The following is a 19177-nucleotide window of genomic DNA, read 5'->3' on the forward strand; positions in this document are numbered from 1 at the left end:
AGGAGGTGAGTAGCCATCTTTGCTCACCACCCCAGTGCTTGGCGGGGGGTTGGGGACCCACGGTTGAGGGTAGGGGACCCTCGCCAAGCACTGGGGTAGCAAGGGTCATCTGGACTCGAAACATTAGCTCTTTCTTCAGCTTACAGATGCTGCCAGACCGACTGAGATTTTCCAGCATTTTCTCTTTTGGGTCCTGGATCATGTGTACCTGCTCCGGGGGCAAACTTTGTCCCTGCCCATCTGCCCCACTGATCACCCATAATTCCCCCAGCCCGCCACTGCATCTATCAGCCTCCGCAGATCTGCATCCCCGAATCTTGGGGCCGGTCTGTTGGGCGCCATTGTTGCGAGCTGGCTGTGGTTAGCAGGGCAAGTGCTGCGTAAGTGCTGCTCGAGAGTTGGCGTGCACAGTGCCGGCAAATCAGCTGGCGAGCCTTCATTTGTGGCAAGAAGCCTGTGAGGTTGTTAAGTGGACAAACTAATGTTGAATAGCTTTGCCGGCAAGCACCAGGAAGCTCGCGGCAGTTCCCGCTCGCTACACTAAGAATTCTTTCCAGAGAATCGCACCCTATGTGCATCAAAACACACCTTAATTTGAAACCCTCCCAAAGGAATTAGAAATGCATAGACATTTACTGAACGTGCCTGGGTCCCAGCAATTACTTTCTCAGTTTATGGTATCAAATGATTGATTCCAATAACTTTCTAGAAATATAAAGAGATGGAGTTGCAGATCTTAGACAATACTTGGGAGGAAGCTCTGAAAAGAATACCTACCTGTTGCATAAACGCCAGACACCAACAAATTCAATATGAAGTAATACACAGGTTCCATTATTCAAAACCCAAGTTAGGTAGGATCTATCATACAGTTTGCTCCATATGTAATGATGGTAAATCTGATGAGGGCACCTAGGTGCATCTTTTTAGACATCTCCCAGATTTTTGTCAGACATGTTGTAGTGGTATTCTGATATTTATGATTGGGAATTTCTCCTGACATTGAGATTGCCGATTTGAGGTGCTCTGATGAACAAAACTAAATGGGAGCAAATTACTCTATCATTTGGACTGGTATTTGCAAAAAAAAACATTGTTCTGAAAGTGCGGAAGATTGAAACAGTACCGTTTTTTTTAATTCATGGCTAATGGAATTAATAGGTACATTGCACAGGGAAAGGACCCACTTCAGCAATAATGAAACCTTGAGACATTTTTTGAAATACGGTTGTCATTTCTGGAACACTTGGAGAATGGTGAAATAGAAGAGGAGCTTGATGCTGCGCCATAATTGTCTTATAAATGATGCTTTCAAGCAATGAGTAAATGTTGGCTTTATTCATGAGTACTTTTCTGTTAGGAGCAACCAGGCACTTGTTCTTCTCGTTTAATCTACTTGTCTTTTTTTTCTGTTCCTTTTCTTTATTTGTTTGTTTAAGCATCCTGTATAATCTCTTTGTTGTCATTTAGTGTCTGCATTACTTTACTATATTCCCATTTTTGTACCATTGCTGTGATTGATTCACATTTCTGACATAGTATGTATTATGTTTGCTAGAAAAAAGGGAAAAAAACCTAAAATTAAATATAGAAATAAGTTTTAAAAATATGCTTTAAAAATCTTTTGTCAGAACACTGCCATTTTTTTGTTATGACCATCAGATAAGCTTACAGTACAGGTAAAGAGGGAAAAAAATTATATTTATGTAAAGCCATTTTACATGTTCTATTCAGCAAATTAGCTATGAAATATGGTAACCTTTATGAAGGCAAATGTTCTATTGGGTAATTAATATGGCAACTATTATCATAAATTTCTGGAATAAAGCCCTTCCTTAAGGTTCTGTAATATGCCTCTTTCCTTGACTAAATCCTACTCTTTAACATTTGTTAAATCTGTGTAGCTGGTTGCTAGGAGCTGTGCAACAGCACATCCTGACAGCATTTCTTTTAAAAAAAAATTTAGAGTACCCAATTCATTTTTTCCAATTAAGGGGCAATTTAGCGTGTTCAATCCACCTACCTTGCACATCTTTGGGTTGTGGGGGCGAAACCCATGCAAACACGGGGAGAATGTGAAAACTCCACACGTACAGTGAACCAGAGCCAGGATCGAACCTGGGACCTCGGCGCCGTGAGACTGCAGTGCTACCACTGCGCCACCATGCTGCCCTCTGACAGCATTCCTGAGCATTATACATCCTTGGGTGCAAGAAGGATTGAATTCTACTTGGCACCTCCGCAAACAAAATTGTGGCAAAATTACATCACTACATCACGGGTCATTTCTGGGCATTATTGTTGAAACTTGAAAATATCACACATTTTACAATGAGTTGTTAAGAACAGAACAAGTAAACATAGACAAAAACACATTCAGTTTGGCAGAAGGTAGGTAGTGGTAGTTGGCAAGCATCAGTGCTGAGACTATTGCTAATGATTTGCATTAGATTTTTGGAATCAAAAATGCATTGCCTAAATTTTATCCCCTCACCGAGGCAGGTTTGGTGAATTAAATTGGGTGGGAGGGTGTTAGTGGAGACCCTGCTGCCTTCCCGCCTCTGCCCCAATTAAGTCTGGGATGGGATGGCTTGTGAACAACCTTCCCAGCTGGCCATCAATTGAGGCTTCCCCCTTAAGGACCTCATCCCACCACAGCTGGTTTCAACCAGCAGCGGGCAGGGATATCACCAGGAGAGTAGCCCAAAAAGCTATCCCTGACTGCTTGTATGCTGCCTGGGAAATCCCTCATTCAAAAACACTCAAGTGTCTGATCAAGGGACCTGGCCTCGAAAGAGAGGGGCCCGCTGAGAACCACCCTTTGCCTTGCTATGGTCCCCTCCTACATCTGGCCCTCACCTGTGGCCTGGGGCCCTTCACCAATCCTGAGCCTTCGGGTGCATTGGCAGCAGCTACCACAGCCCTCCACCAATTGTCACACTGCCTGCTCCTGTGCTATGTACCCTATGTAAAAGCAATGTTTATTAAAATCCACTGCAATCCTCGATAAGACCAGCCAGATCAATAATCTTGCTGGAATTTGATTTCTTAAAAATTAATAATAGAAACTCAATTCCCATGAATCACACCTGAAACATGCACATAACAATAATGTACATAATGTTCTAATTTACTTAAGAAGTGTAATTGCCCCTTTCAGAACTGTGACCACAGTTTTTTATTTTAAATCTCTGAACAGCTCAGGAATGTGTTATCTGTAAAATTGCAGTTCAGTACATTCAGACACCACGTTAATATGGATGAACCAACATTTATTTCCTTTGGTAAAGTGATTTGCTCTATTTTGTCATTCTAACCTTTCCATGCTAATTAGCAAACGATTTAAACTAATACCAGCTGTTTTTCAGTTAAATACCCTCATGCTTTCATCGAATCCATTCAATTGCTAATTGAGCAACCAAAAAATTGAGGGCAATTTTAAATTATAGATGGGTTAATTAGTCGATAGGATAGCACAAGTAAGTGGTGGAATCTGCATTTTGGATCTCAAATAAAAATATCGTGTGGCAAGTATGACAATCCCATTGCTGTTCAAAAGCTTGCAGCCTTTAAAACAATTTATTTCAATTTTTTGGGAATTCATCCTCAATGTTGTTTTTGACATTAACATTATTACCATTTTCTTGTCAAAACTGTCAAATGCAAGAGTATGCAATTCTCCCTAAATTGGGTGATGTAATCAAAATCTACATAAAATTGCAATGGTAATCATTGGGCAAAACGACTGACTTACCTGTAATTACTTTATTACAAAATGGCTCATCTCAAATATTTCTTCAAATAGCTCCTAACAAGATTCTTATTGGAGTAGACATTACTATTGTCAGATTTCTTTTGGAAGCTTAGCTAAAATTACAAAAAACTACTTTCCTGCATCTTCTTGGCTTAGTTGAAAGTCACACTGACCACATAATCATCCCATCTTTGCACTGTTTGAATATTTCACTCAGATCCTTCTGCCTTCAGATATATATCTCTAACTGTCTCAAGACTACTTATATTTTCTACTTCAACGCCCTTTATTCAGACATTACTGAAGAGGGATATTATCCATGAATTGGTAAATTCAGTAGATTTTGCCACTCAGAAACTTGTCATTTGGCGCAACTGGACCATCCTGCTGTTTGTGCTCCACACCTCTGCTTACCTCATCTAACCCTATTAAAATATCTGTTAATTCTTTTATCCTGAATGACTTATCTAGCCTCCACTTAAATGCATCTGATTTTTGCCTCAACTCCTCCACAAGCTGAATATACATCTGAACTTCGCTGTCAGGATCGATGGCCGGTCAGAAGCCTGCATACTTGGTTATTGTGATTTTCTCCGATGTAGCCAATTTGTAGCCAAAGGGTGGACCAATCAAGGACAGTTGGTGGGCTTTTAAGGCAGAGGCACAAGAGGAGGGTTTTCAGCTTGCCACAGGATGTTATATGACAAGTAAGTGAGGAAGAGGATATCCCAAAATTGAGGCACCCTTTCTCCAATTTTTTTAAATTTAAAGTAAAAGTTGTATTTGCGAACAAACCACCACTGGATAGCTCTAAAACTGTAAGCAGAACTAGACCCCCACTGGGAGGCCACCTCCAAGCAGCTAACACTACTGCCTGTAGGCAGGATAATCCAAGTGGGTCTCTGAAAATAAGCTTTAACTTGCTCTTAACAAGCTCAGTTGGTTACCTGCTGTTTGCATGCAGGTAGTCATGTTCCTCCATATCCCACTTCTGCGAAAATACCCCAGGGGTGTGATGGAGCAATGGAGGTGGTAAGCAGGCTGGATGGGACAGCCCCCATTTCTGACCCTGGGTTTACAAATCCAGTCCTATCCTGTAGCAAGTTCCACATTCTAATAACTCTCAAAGCTGATAAGATCGGATGGACGGTTAGGTAGATATTATGGAGTTTAGTCTGGTTTATCTTTGGTAGTTTAGGCTAACTTTGCAGAGCCTTTTCTCCAGAAATGAAATGATTTGGGCACGATGAAGAGGTTTGTTATAGAATTAATGATAGGAACGCATTTCACAGGATAAACAACACTCCTTCATTCCATGATTTCCTGTTCTTATGGTCCACAGCTCAGCATGTTTTAAATTGTTTTTGGTGGGATTACTGCAGTATTGCTAATGGTAACTTGAAGGATTTTATTTAAAAGGATAGGATTGAATATAAACGTGATTATTGTGCTGCTTGGATGAAGCTGTGTCAAACTTGGCCTTCTTGTTTAAAGCCACAAAGCCAAATTGTTATACATCCTCAAATATTTTGTGTTTTGTTGTTGGTGAGGGTATTTATTTAGATTGTGAACTGTTTGTAATTTTCTGGTTCAAGAGGACTACAAATGAATTAACTGCTATTCTTTCTCTCTATGTATTTTTAACAGTTTAAAGTGTGATATCTGAAGGGTGCCAATCACCACAACATTTTTCACAGTGACTCAGCAACCTGGTGACCAAGCAGACGTATAGATGTACATTGTCGTTGAATGGATTTCAAAAGAAGGTTAAGTGATATATTGAAGCAAGATATAGGTTGATGGATTTCCAGAAAATTTGAGGAATATTGTGCATCAAACACATGTGAAATACAACACTTGATTCATGCCTTTATTCATCGCACTGAGGGCAACCACAACCTCTGACATCTACTCCGTCACTCTTGCAGCTAATCAGCATTTCTACTTGGACACTAGGTCCGTCTGATCCACATTGCCATGGAGATAGCCTCTGAGAGAGGAAAGGTTTCAGAGATATCCCTGAAACTCAGAAATAGGCAGTCTGCCAGGATATGGTAAAGAGGGATCAGCTAGAGGCGCACATCTGTATGGTTCATCGTGCAAAAATGCAGCTGGGAGCTCATGGTCTGATTTAAATAGACCAAATTTGTGAGAATGTGAAATAGGGCTGCAAGAATTCCCGAGCTCGCACTGCAGGGGAGAATCTCTAAGAAAAATCCTCAATGTGAAAGATAGTTCTGGCGTTAAAAGTTACCAGGCTGTAAAAGGAATGGAAATAAACCCTCAGGAATTCAGAAGCATTTTGGACTGGGTTCGGGAAAAGCAAATCATTATTTGAGGGACAGTGTAAAGTATACCCATGAAGTTTTTTTTTAAGTAGGGAGGCAAGGAGGAATTATTAAATTACCAAGGGACATATAAAAAGTAAAATATGTTATAAGCACATCAATGAAAATTAAATTGGAATATGACTGTTGAGAGAAAGACAATATTAGATCATTATTTTCTTTTGCTATCTAACAGGGAGCCAGAACAGATAGACATGGCATTGAATAATGAGTATGAGATAAGGGCATTTAAAATAAGAAAAAGGGGAAGAAATTCCGAAGGTGAGGCCCCTGATTAAGCGAGAATAGAGAAACATCTAAAAATAAAGAATGGGCAGCATGGATTTTTAAAAAAAAGTTTAGCTTGATTAACCTTATTGAATTTTTGAGGAGGTTCCAGGCAGAGTTGAGAGTGGTTGCCATGTTCTGTAGATTGGTCAAAGTAAACAATAAACTACAGAACATCTAATATAAATAATTTATTATTTAACAACTATGTGACTAAGATAAATAAAATAATGATCTACCAACACAAATTAAGTATTGTAGAGCTACTGCAAAATACATCTGTCTCCCAGCACGACCTACTCTCAACTCCCAGAACCAAAGTCACGTGGTGGGTTGACTGCCACCTGGTGGTCAAAGATCATGCATAAAATTATGTACATAACTGCATTATGCATATCATCACATTCCTTTTCCTTCAGAGTGTGAAATTATTTACATACATTGGAGTGTTCTTTACATTATATTTACATGTTCAGGATTCTTTTTACAGTCTGTCATAAGTTCAGTCTTTCTAGCTTGCCCCTGATTCTTTTCAACCTTCTCCGGTTCTGCTGAACTTGCAAAGGTTCTTAATTTTCTGTATTGGTTGTAAGTTGAGTTTAATGTTCCTTGTGTCGTCCTCTTGTTGTGTTTGTTCTGTTTGTTTCTTCAGATCTTTTAGGACTGTTGCATGCTTCTTCTGATGGCTGCATATAATGGTTTGAGCCATTTTGTCGTCTCATCGGCAAACCTCTTTGCAGATTTGGCTTGAAATCTCTCCCTTGTCTCCTTTTTTGACAGAGTGGTTGCCTTTCTGTTTCTGGATGAGCAAATTTCTCGAACACTTGGAACTGAAGCAATTTGCACCGTGTGCCTTGTGTTTGCTTCCTGCACTGTGTTCAGGCGTCACTCTGCAGCACCATGTGCAGTTTTGAACGATTATGATGATATCCCAGAGGTTGCCCGATTGACAGACCGTGTCATCGGCACTCTTTTTAAACTTTTTATTCCCATTGTGCTCTGCATGGAGCTGGCTTCTCTTTTATCGGAGCAAGAAACCAGAGCAGGATTCTCTGGGCCATCCTTCATGAAGAAATCGTCTCACCTTCTGCACCATCAAGTCCTTCTTAATTTCTTCTCTCAGTGAGACACATCAATACAGGTCATCCATTGTGGAGGCTCCTTATTGTGCTTCTTTATACATACCAGTGAATTAACCCAGTCTGTGGGGACTTCCATGTGCGTGATGATCCCCAAAGCAGTCATTCTCTCAATCTCTGCCTTTATGGTTTGTCCCTTCATGGTGCTGGCACATGTCTGGGCGCATGAATCACAGGTGAATTTTCCTTTAATTACATTTTGTAGGTGTATGGTATTGCTCGTTCTGGGTGAGTGTGCTTAACACTCAATTTGGCTCTGTTTCGTTCCTTAGCTCTAGAGTCGCCAGGTATCGTTAAGATACCGCCACAAGTTTCAAGTTCAAGTTCAAAGCAATAAATCCATACACCAGTTAGTAAGTTCAAACAAGACCCGTTTATTATATTACAGTAATCTACTAATCATGCATATAAAACTATAAGACTAGGCTAATCCTACCACTAATAGGCCAAATACTTATCTGGATAAGGGGACTGTTGGATCAGGGAACAACGGCATCTAGCTTTGTCCTGGGTCCGCAGGCTTCCAGTAGTTATGGACTAAAGGGGGTCAGGAGTGTCTACTCTCGTAGAGTGCGTTGTGACACTTACTTGTTGGCGGCTGCTGTCCAGACCTCTCCTCCTCAAGGTTCTTCTGCTGCAACGGTGTTCTGCTGGGAGGGTTGGCTGGTCAAGGAGAGGCTGGCAGAGAGAGAGAGCTGGGTCGCGGTCTCTGTCTTATACTCCTCTCAGGGTCTTGCGCCCACCTGGGCGGACCCTCTATACTCTCGCAATCGATTGGGTCTCTTCCCAATCGATTGATTTGAATTCCCCAATAACGGGGCAGTATCTCGATCACTGGACGGTTCTTGGGACTTATTGTTTTGGACTTCTTTGGCGCCGAGAAGTCTGGCCTTCCATTCAATGTATCGATTTGTGTTTAACTTGTTTCCATTGTACCTGGGGATCGTCCGGTATCGCCTCATTAGTATGCTAACTGTTTTCTTTTCATAGTGCTGTCTGGTTTCTGCAGCAGTCAGAACTGGTTTCTGCAGTAGTCTGAATATACAAGCGCTTTGCAAGCTGCTTGCTTTTACAACATGTCCAATTTCATTGCATTCCTTGCAATCTTCCATTTTGTGTTGGGCAGTGGTCACCCCAGGTGGCTACACTCCGTCCTTGTGATCCTCATGAGAAATCATGAAGGATCACCCAAGTTCGGTGTCTTTGTGTTCCCTGATCTCAGCGAGTCCCATGGCCTCTATACTTTCCTCAATTATGGCACAAATTTTTATCTAACAGTCTTTGGTTGGCACTATGTCAAAGGGGACATGCATTACTAGGGAACCTTTAACTATACTTTGTAAACTACACTCCCTTACACATTTAAACATTCTATCTTCCTATCCTTTAAACATTATCATTACATTCCATTTCTGGCTCGGCAGTCGAGCTCAGAACATTACAAAACCTCAGAAAAGGTCTTTCTTTTACAACATCAAATCAAATTAAATCCTTCATTACACATCAAGGGGTTGGGGGGATTGGTGGAAGCCGAAAATAGGGGATTGTACTCTGTATATGGTCGAGGCGCAAGAGCGGGAGGCTCTCCTTCTCCATTTTCTTAACCTGAGTGTCTGCACTACGATGCAGAGAGCTGCTATCACCAAAAGTGATTCAATAACATACGAAAGGGAGTACCAGTTCATAAATTTTGTGCACCAGGTCTGGTCATCGCTGTTCATTACTGGGCGGGGATCATAGAGGAAAAAGGGCTTGCGTCCGCGCGCAAAAAATACAAAAACAATAACTAAAAACATATAGGTCTTCATCGCGGTCTTCTTTCTTCTCTTCCTTCTGTCCTTTTGTATTGCTGATCTTGCTCTGATCCTTCCTTTGAACGTTCGAAAGCTGTGGGATCAAGCATAGTATCTGTCAATGATTCGTTTAATACCTTTAATGTTAGTGTATCTGTCCTCTCATTCCAATTGTCCCTTAAATGAATGGCCAAGTCACACCCTGTGACTCCCCTCATTTTTTTTTCAAAAGCAAATTTAAGACCAGACATACACTTAACAACTGTGCTACTGCAAGCTGTCTCGCAGGTTTTGTGATTTACCATCCCAATCTTCCTGGATGTAAATAGTATAAGGAATGGCAGCCGAAGGGCTACCTCAAACAAAAATGAAACCAAACTTTAGAAATGAGATATCCGAATGAGTTGCGTATGGGCCGCGACGGGTAAGATTTGATTGGTATCCCCGGGTAGGACGTGCTGTGCTGTACCCGAGCTTAGCTGACCAGAGGGGGGGTCCTCAGACAGGGCAGGTCCTCAATGCCGTTTCTCCACTGCCTGAGCGACCTGGAACGAATGGGCATGAATGTGTTCATTGTGAATTTGCAGCCTCTATTCCCAGAATAGAGGGGCACCTAAAAAAAAAGGGAGCCAAGATGCTCCTAGTGGGGTGAAGGGTGAAGCCGTAAGTTGGGCTCCAGACATTGCAGCTGAGTCAAGTTCTCAGAGTTATCTGCGGACAAACGGAACATGCATGTGAGGTGGTCACAAGCTTTTCAGCTGAAAACCGAGTGGCCAATCTCCAAATCAAACATTTAACATACAAACAAACGTCACCAACATGCATGCAGGTTCCATCAGAAAGGACACCGTTTATCTCTCAAGCGGTTCCTCATTTTACATCATCTGGACACCTCAATTCTCTTCATTCTCTGCGAACAGGGTCGCAAAAAGGTTGTCGTGTCGGGAGTCAGACTCAGAGTCATCCTCTTCTCCCAGATCCCATACCCTTGTATGGATCAGGCATGCAATTTTAGCGTTGTGTGACCGGGGGTCACTCTCGTCATTTCGGACAAGTCTCCAAGAATTGTCCCTGTGCCAAATCGTGGGGTCTAAATTTGAATGAACGTTTTTGGGGTCATCATAGTTGGGTGGTGGGTTTAGGTGTGGGTCTGGGGTTTTAATATAAGTGATCTCCAAATCACTGTAGTCGGGATCGTAGTTGATGTGTGTGGGGTGTGTTGTATCAGGGCAGTAGAGAGGCGTGCTGTGGCTGTCGTCAAAGTCACAGTCGCTGTCTCTGCTGTGGCAGCTTGTCGCCGTTTCGGGAGTGGTCTGAAGTCAATGGGCGGAGTCGAGATGTGGTGCGTTAGGATCTTTGCAGCTGTCTTTGCAGTGTTTGTACGAGAAGAGAATGCCTCTACCCATTTCGTAAACGTGTCTATGACCACCAGAACATATTTATAGCCATTCCTGCAAGGGGGCAATGGACCTATAAAATCGATCTGGAGGTTAGTCTAGGGGCCATTAACGGGGCGAGTGTGGCTGAGTTGTGCCTTCTTTGAATACCTCTCCGGGTTATTCTGTGCACAAATCAAACAGTTCTCTTAAATTGGGCCACCAACAGAGCTGCCTAAGGTGGGCTGTGGTAGGGTCGATCCCTTGGTGTCCATGACCATCATGGAATAAAGCAATCATTTGATTCCTGTCTTTCTCAGGAACCACATACAACTTGTCTTTGAGAATCACACCCTTACGTGTGGTCAAAGCGTGTTTGAATTTGTCGTACTGGGCCACAAAGTTTCCTTTTAAAATCTCCCAGAGATTTTCGTCCTGCTGATTTTCGTCCTGCTTCTGTGCCTGTACTAAATCCTCTATGTCTGTCTGTGAGACCTGAACTGAACTCACAGGGGCGCTAGCTGGTGCGTTAGCTGGGGGTGTCCAAAAGTGACCTCGCCTGGAACCTGCTTTAGCCAGTGCGTCGGCTTTCACATTTCCAGGGGGGATGATCGATGGTGGCTTCTAACTTTAATAATGCCATACGTCCTATCCTTTGCCTGTTCTAGGATATGGCGGCGCAATGGGGCTGATGGAAGGGGCTTTCTGTCTGCGGAGACAAAACCTCTTGTCCTCCACAGGGGTAGAAAATCTGTTAAACTGTTACAGACATGTAAACTGTCCAAATATATGTCTGCTGGGCTGGGGAACAAATCTGGGTGGTCCACTATGTATGCAATGGCCGCGAGCTCTGCTGCCTGCGCGCCTAAGTGACAGGGTAACTTTAATACTACCTCCTCTAGTGCGCATCCCTGTGCATCTTCCACATAAATACCGCATCCTGTAATGCATTCGCCATCTAAAACTGTGGATGAACCGTCCACATAGATTTTCAAGGGGGCACACGTGTCTGTGTGCTGGGGGCTCTGGCTTGAATTCCCTATCTTCCTGGGGGGTGTCTTAGCAATGAAGGGTCCTGTGTTGTGTTGGGGTGCTACTATTTCGCATTCATGGGGTTGTCCTGGGTATTGGAGGTTGTCCGCTAAAAATGTGTGTGTCTTGGTTCGTTTAACTGTTATGTCCCGTCCTTGTAACAGAAATGTCCATCTAGCTGCTCTTATCTGGCTCACTGAACCGTCCTTCAGTCGTCCATCTAAAACTAACTGTGTGGGGGGGGGGTTCGGTCAAAATGGTGATGGGGTTGAGTCCGGTAATGTAAGAAAAGTATTGTACTGCCCAGAATACCGCGAGCAGGTGCCTTTCGCCGACTGAGAAACCTTGCTCCACGGGGTCTAACAGTCGTGAGGCATAAGCCACTGGCCGTAGCTGCTCATGCCGTTCCTGAAGGAGCACGGCCGAGAGGATCAGATCTGTGCTAGCTACCTCAATTGCATAGGGGGAGAGCGGGTCTGGAACTTGTAGCGTGGGTGCTGCGCTAAGGGCTTTCTTTAACTCTTCCACAGCCTCTGTATGCTGCGGAAGCCATTCTCAAGGGGCTCCTTTCTTAAGGAGGTCTGATAGTGGGGCTGCCTTGGTCGCGAAACCATCGATATGGTTCCGACAATACCCAACCAGTCCTAAAAATGACCGGAGGGCTGAAACATTTTGGGGAAGGGGCAATTTGACGATCGAGTCAATTATTTTGAACTTGATCTCGCGTTTGCCGTGCGTTATGATTGTACCCAAATACATCACTTGATTCTCCAATAGTTGGGCCTTTCTGGGGTTAACCTTACATCCGATTGAGTTCAGAAGTTCCAGGAGTTCAGACAGAAGCGTGATGTGCTCTGCCTTGGTGTCTGTCTGCAGTGATAGGTCTTCCACACACTGTACCAGACATTCGGGTCGGGAAAATTTTGCTAGTCCATTTGCCAGCTGTCGGTGGAAAATGGAGGGGGAATTGTGGAATCCTTGTGGGAGGCATGTCCACGTGTACTGCTGTCCTTTGAAAGTGAAGGCAAATTTGTACTGGCACGCCTTTGCCAATGGGATTGACCAAAAGCCATTGCTAACGTCCAATACCGTGAAATATTTGGAGTGGAGTCCCTGCTTGAGCATGGTCTCGGGACTTGTTGCTACCATGGGGGCTACTGCTGGGGTAACTTTATTGAGTTCTCGATAATTAATGGTCAGACGCCATGATCCGTCAGGCTTCGTCAATGGCCAAATAGGGGCATTATTAGTCGAGGCTACTGTCCTAAGTACACCCTGCTCTCATAAGCTCTCTATAACTTTTCCAATTTCTCCCTCCGCTTCTAGGGGAAATCTGTACTGTCTCTGTGGCCTCGGGTCAGGTTCTGTAATTTGAACTTGTCCAGTTATTCTGCCGTTGTCGTGCCGGTGACTGGCAAATGCTGTCCTGTGCTTGTTCAAAACTGCCCTAACCTGTTTGTCCGTGCTAAGCATGGTCAGGTCAAAACAATAGTCACCTACTGCGCTAATCTTGTTTGCGTACTCTCCTGCTGTGAGCGTTGCGGGTGCTCTGTCAGATTTCGCCATTCACCAGACTCCATGATTGACTGCGTCGAACGACAGACTGTGGGCATTCATTAAGTCAATGCCCAGTATGTGTTCTGCTGTGCGGGGCAGATTAACTAAGACAACGGGGTGTCTGGTGGAGATATTCCCTAGTTGGATGGGTACAGGGGCTGTAATGTGTCCCTGCTGTGAGTGGCCTGTAAATCCGCTGAGTGTAATTGTGGCTGTAGCGGGCCACGTGTCTGCCTGTGGTGTACTGGAGGAATTAATGGTCATGCGGGACCCTCCTGTGTCCCAAAGTAATGCTATGGGCTTTCCCCGAATTTTTGCCGTGACCACCGGTCTTCCGGATTGGTCCCAGAGGGTGTCACAGACCCAAGTGGGGGAGCCCGAACACCGTCAGTCCGTTCCGTCCACATTGGTCTGTCCTGACTGCGTCTCTATACTGTGGATAGGCTTAGCTTTGTTCCTGGTCAGTGTGCCTGTCTGCTGGCCTCTCTGAGACTCCTGTGGGGTGTTGCATTCCCTCGCAAAATGCCCTAACTGTCCGCAGTTATAACATTCCTGTGACTTCTATGGGGGGCTGTTCTTTCCCTCATTTACCCATGCAGGGTTTTGGTGCGCTCTCACTGCCTGAATATCTGCTACAGCCTGAGCTTCTTCGGGGTTCTTTACTGTTACCTTGCCGTGGACAGATTGCTCCCAAGCACGGGACAATCTTTTCAATACCCATTTTTCATTATGGGCCTCTTCTGAGGGGTAATAATTGGAGCAGACATTCTGTCCTGCATCTGTGGCATGGGAGATGATGGTGCGGGTCCATTTAACTATATTATCTCGGGTTAAATGTGTGCGGTCTAAATCACCGAAAACGGCAGTGAAATGAATCCACAGCCTTCCTGTGAAAGCTGTGGGGTGCTCGGTCCTTTTCTGCCTACACTTATTTAGGCCTTCGACTGGGTCTCCTCTATTGTACCCTATCGAATCTAAAATAGCTGTATGAATCTCTTTGAAGGTGCCTCCTCCAACGTTCTGTAGGTCGGGGAGGGCTGCTACTACCGATGAGTCTAAATTCAAAACCGTGAGCTTAGCCTGCTCTCGCTCATCCAGGCCGTACATGGTCGCCTGCTGTTTCACTCGTGTGAAGAATTGGTAAGGGTCTGCAGTGGGAAGGAACGGGGTGATTTTCTCACACGCGTCCCTTAGTTGTGTCACGGTTAAGGGGGTGGTGTACGTGATCTCGGGTGCGCCTTCTGCGGTTGCTTTTCTTTGGGTGGTGACTGGGTTCATTGGTGCGGGTGCTATCTGATCTGTGGGGGGTTGGGGCGCTTTCCTTTTCTGCTGCGCTGCTAGCGCACATGTTCCCTGAACATAACGCTGCGCGGTTTCACTTAATTCCTGTCAATCTGGGGCATTTTCTTCTTCTAACTGTGTCCCAAATGTCTCTTGGAAGCCATTCTGCACAGAAAGCAGAGATTGCAGCTGCGCAATCTGCTTCCTACATTTCGCGTGGTCCACTGTGCTTTGCCTTTGCTCAGTGGTGGCAGCATGGAGTGCCCTTAAAGCTGCCTTTAGGTCGCTACACTGCTTCTTCAGTGTCTCTACCTGTTTTTCTGACTCTTCTCTTATCAAGACTGCACGCTGCACTCTTGATAGGCTTTTTCATACTGAACTTGAGAGCTGCTCAGATGGGCTAGACAAGACTGATGTGCCCTCTTGGCATCATCCACCTCTCTATCCTTATCTGCCAGTCGTTGCCTTAATCCTATATTTTCCTTTTCGATGTCCCTGACATCCACTTTGCTCATTCTGTTCTTCTCCTCTAACTCTGCTCGGAGGGTCCTGACGACCTCCTCTGTGCCTCGCAATTGTGCCAAGCAGGACACAATTGCCATCGGCTTACGTGCTTTACCTAAACTCTTCTTGTGAATTTCAGACAGGTTCTCCCACCAAGTATGTCCTATACTCCCGGGACCTGCCTCCTCATTCAAACAAAACTCACTCCAAAGGGGCCATCCTTTCCCTTTGAGGTACTTCCTGAGTTCCAGCTCCCAAACGGGACACTGACCTACTCTGCTGCTGTTGGTCGCTGCGACCATGAACTGCTCTGGGTTCATGAGGCGTTCCATTGCCTGCATGGCCATTTCTTTTTCTCCTATGCTCCCTTAAATTTGGAACGAGGGATAATAAGGCAATGCTTATAAAATACTGGTACGGCTTTCGCTATGTTCCGAATTATAAAACTCCCGACAGTTTGTCGCTACAAAAATCTCTCGGTTTTACCTTACAACCCTGTTAGTTACGCATGCAAAAACACACTTCCGAATTATGAGTATTGATTTGAACTACTTGAACACTTGTGGTTTTTCCTTTTCCCAATTGGATTTTAGATTCAAATTTCTGGGTTCTCTCGGAGTGGGGGGGCCACTCCTAGTCGAGTCCCGGCAGAGTCGCCACCAAATGTTGCTCATTCTGGGTGAGTGTGCTTAACACTCAATTTGGCTCTGTTTCGTTCCTTAGCTCTAGAGTCGCCAGGTATCGTTAAGATACCGCCACAAGTTTCAAGTTCAAGTTCAAAGCAATAAATCCATACACCAGTTAGTAAGTTCAAACAAGACACATTTATTATATTACAATAATCTACTAATCATGCATATAAAACTATAAGACTAGGCTAATCCTACCACTAATAGGCCAAATACTTATCTGGATAAGGGGACTGCCGGATCAGGGAACAACGGCCTCCAGCTTTGTCCTGGGTCCGCAGGCTTCCAGTAGTTATGGACTAAAGGGGGTCAGGAGTGTCTACTCTCGTAGAGTGCGTTGTGACACTTACTTGTTGGCGGCTGCTGTCCAGACCTCTCCTCCTCAAGGTTCTTCTGCTGCAACGGTGTTCTGCTGGGAGGGCTGGCTGGTCAAGGAGAGGCTGGCAGAGAGAGAGAGCTGGGGTCGCGGTCTCTGTCTTATACTCCTCTCAGGGTCTTGCGCCCACCTGGGCGGACCCTCTATACTCTCGCAATCGTTTGGGTCTCTTCCCAATCAATTGATTTGAATTCCCCAATAACAGGGCAGTACCTCGATCACTGGGGCGGTTCTTGGGACTTATTGTTTTGGACTTCTTTGGCGCCGAGAAGTCTGGCCTTCCATTTAATGTATCGATTTGTGTTTAACTTGTTTCCACTGTACCTGGGGATCGCCCGGTACTGCTTCATTAGTATGCTAACTTGTTTTCTTTTCATAGTGCTGTCTGGTTTCTGCAGCAGTCAGAACTGGTTTCTGCAGTAGTCTGAATATACAAGCGCTTTGCAAGCTGCTTGCTTTTACAACATGTCCAATTTCCCTGCATTCCTTGCAATCTTACATTTTGTGTTGGGCAGTGATCACCCCAGGTGGCTACAGTGGCAACGTACCAAAATCTTGAAAGTTTCAGGGAAATCATTCAGTATGGAATCTCCTGAAGGATGAGGACCTGTTGCAGCACTGTCTGCACTATAGACTCGCCGTACTAGCTGCAACTCCTCACACGCCTCAAGTCCAATTAAAGTCTCGTATTCCGCCACCATCACAGAGAATTTCAACTTGTGCATTTTATTGTTTTCCTCAGCCTCAAGCTCACGAGGTCCTAACGATAAGATTTCGTTACCATTATAATCTCTAAGCAAGACCGATCGGGTAACTATTTTTGATGCAACCCACAGCTGTTTTACATCAGTGAGGTTATTGAGGTTGGCTCTCGCACTAGTGTCGAGCTTGACTGCTATCATTGTACCATTTATCTTTAATGACACTGTCCTTTTATCCTCATGATTCTCTGCCTTCAATCCACTATTGCCACAGATTGATACAGAAACATTGTTATTTGGTGTGACTTGAGTCTCCCTGTCTTCACTGGAGATCATGTCCACAAAGAATGTGCACTCTCGGCACACATCATCAAGAGCGCTGATACTCTTTGTCGGTTTCAGGCCTTCTCCTTGAATAACTGAGTTTCAAAATTATTTCTGACATTGCAAATAGCACATGTTTTTCCATATGTAGGGCGTTGCCGTAGTAAATGCCATTTGCCACATCGCGAACATAAAATGGAGCATCAGGTTGGTCACTCAAAATGGCTGCCCGCACTGGGAGCACGTTTCTTAATCGGCTGTATCACCATACTAATGGCATCTGCCGCCTCTTCTGCCATCATGCCAAAGTGCCGTAGATTCAACGTGTTGAGCTGCTTTGCAGCCAGCTCACTAGCGTGACATATTTGAATCGCACTTTCAAGTTCCAGGTCTGTTTCCCGCAGAAGCCGCTCATGCACTTAATCATTAGAGATTCTGAAAACTGTTTGATCCCGTATCTTTGATGCAGGGAGTGTGCTGAAGTTGCACGATTGGATCTTCAATCGCTAGTCAGTAAGGAAGCTATCGAATGCCTCTCCCGTGTTCTGGGTGCGCATACGGAATATATAGCGCTCAAAGGTTTCATTTTTTTTAGTGGAGCAATCTCGATCAATTTGGTTAAGCACTTCATCGAAGCTTTTGCTGTCAGCCTCATTTTCCAAAGCAAAAATGCTGAAGATCTCAATTGCTTGGGGACCTGCTACAATGAGCAGCAATGCGATACATCTCTCATCGGGCTGCAACATAAAGTTTAAACTGTTGCTCAAACACCCTCCAATTTTTGTCTACGTTACCGGTAATCCAAAGCTGTTGAGGTGCCTTGATGCCTTCCATTCCATGTGCGCGTTGAGCAAGGTTAGTAGCAAAGGTGCGTTGTCTCCTTTTTTCCTTCAAAGTTAACTTCCGTGGTTTGGATTTGTTCTTATTTCTTTCAGTAAATCATCACTTGTGGTACCATGTCAAGATTGGCTGAAGTAAATGATAAACTGCAGAACATCTAATTTAAATAATTTATTATTTAACAACTGTGATTAAGATAACTAAGATAACTAAAATACTCAACTTCCAATACTAACTATTGTAGAGCTGCTGCAAAATACATCTGTCTCCCAGCACGACCTACTCCAAAAACCAGAGTCACATGGTGGTTAACACTGCCACATAGTGGTCGGAAGTTATGCATAACACTATATACATAACTGCTTTATGCATATCATCACAATGGTAATGGATTGGCAGTAATTTATCTGGATTTTCTAAAGGACTAATCAATAAGGTCAGGGAATGAGGAATCCGGGAACAAATGGCAGAATGGATTGGTAACTGACTTCTAAGACAGAAAGCAGAGAGTGGGAATAAAGGGTAGTTAATCAGAATGATATAAAGAATTGATGTTCCTTCAGGATCAGTGAGACCTTTGATATTCACAATTTATATTAACAATTTGAAAGCTGGAATCAAAAAACAAAATATCTAAGATTGCAGATAACACGGAGTTGGGAGGTATAGTCAACGCTAAGATTACTAAAAAATTATAGAACATTAAACTTGCAGAATGGGCAAATTGCCAAATGAAGTTCTACACAGATAAATGTGAGGTAGTACATTTTGGTCAGAAGGAAAGGGAGATTGTTTATTACTTGGAAGGTGCAAGAATAGATGGGGTAAAGGAACCAAAGGATCTTGGAGTACAAATGAATCAATCACTAAAACTTGCACTATAGACTCCAGATTATAGTCGCACCATAGGATTTTACAGCCAAAGAAATGTGCATTCATAACACATCAAAAATGATTGTTTATCAACCTGCAAATCCTTCCAACACTGGTCAATGGCAGGTGGTAATACTGGGAGAGATCCTTTGTTAGCCCTGTAACAGAAAGAAAATTGGAACCTCTAACGTCACAATCATATTTCCAGACTACGACAGGTAAAAGTGCATGTTGCCATAGCAACTTCCTGAGTGAAATGCAACATTCCTCCACCACATCAGGACAGGATGAACAGGCAGGATCTCTCTTCTTGACAAAAGAAG

Source organism: Scyliorhinus canicula, chromosome 4 (assembly GCF_902713615.1).
Source record: "Scyliorhinus canicula chromosome 4, sScyCan1.1, whole genome shotgun sequence".
Lineage (NCBI taxonomy): Eukaryota > Metazoa > Chordata > Chondrichthyes > Carcharhiniformes > Scyliorhinidae > Scyliorhinus > Scyliorhinus canicula.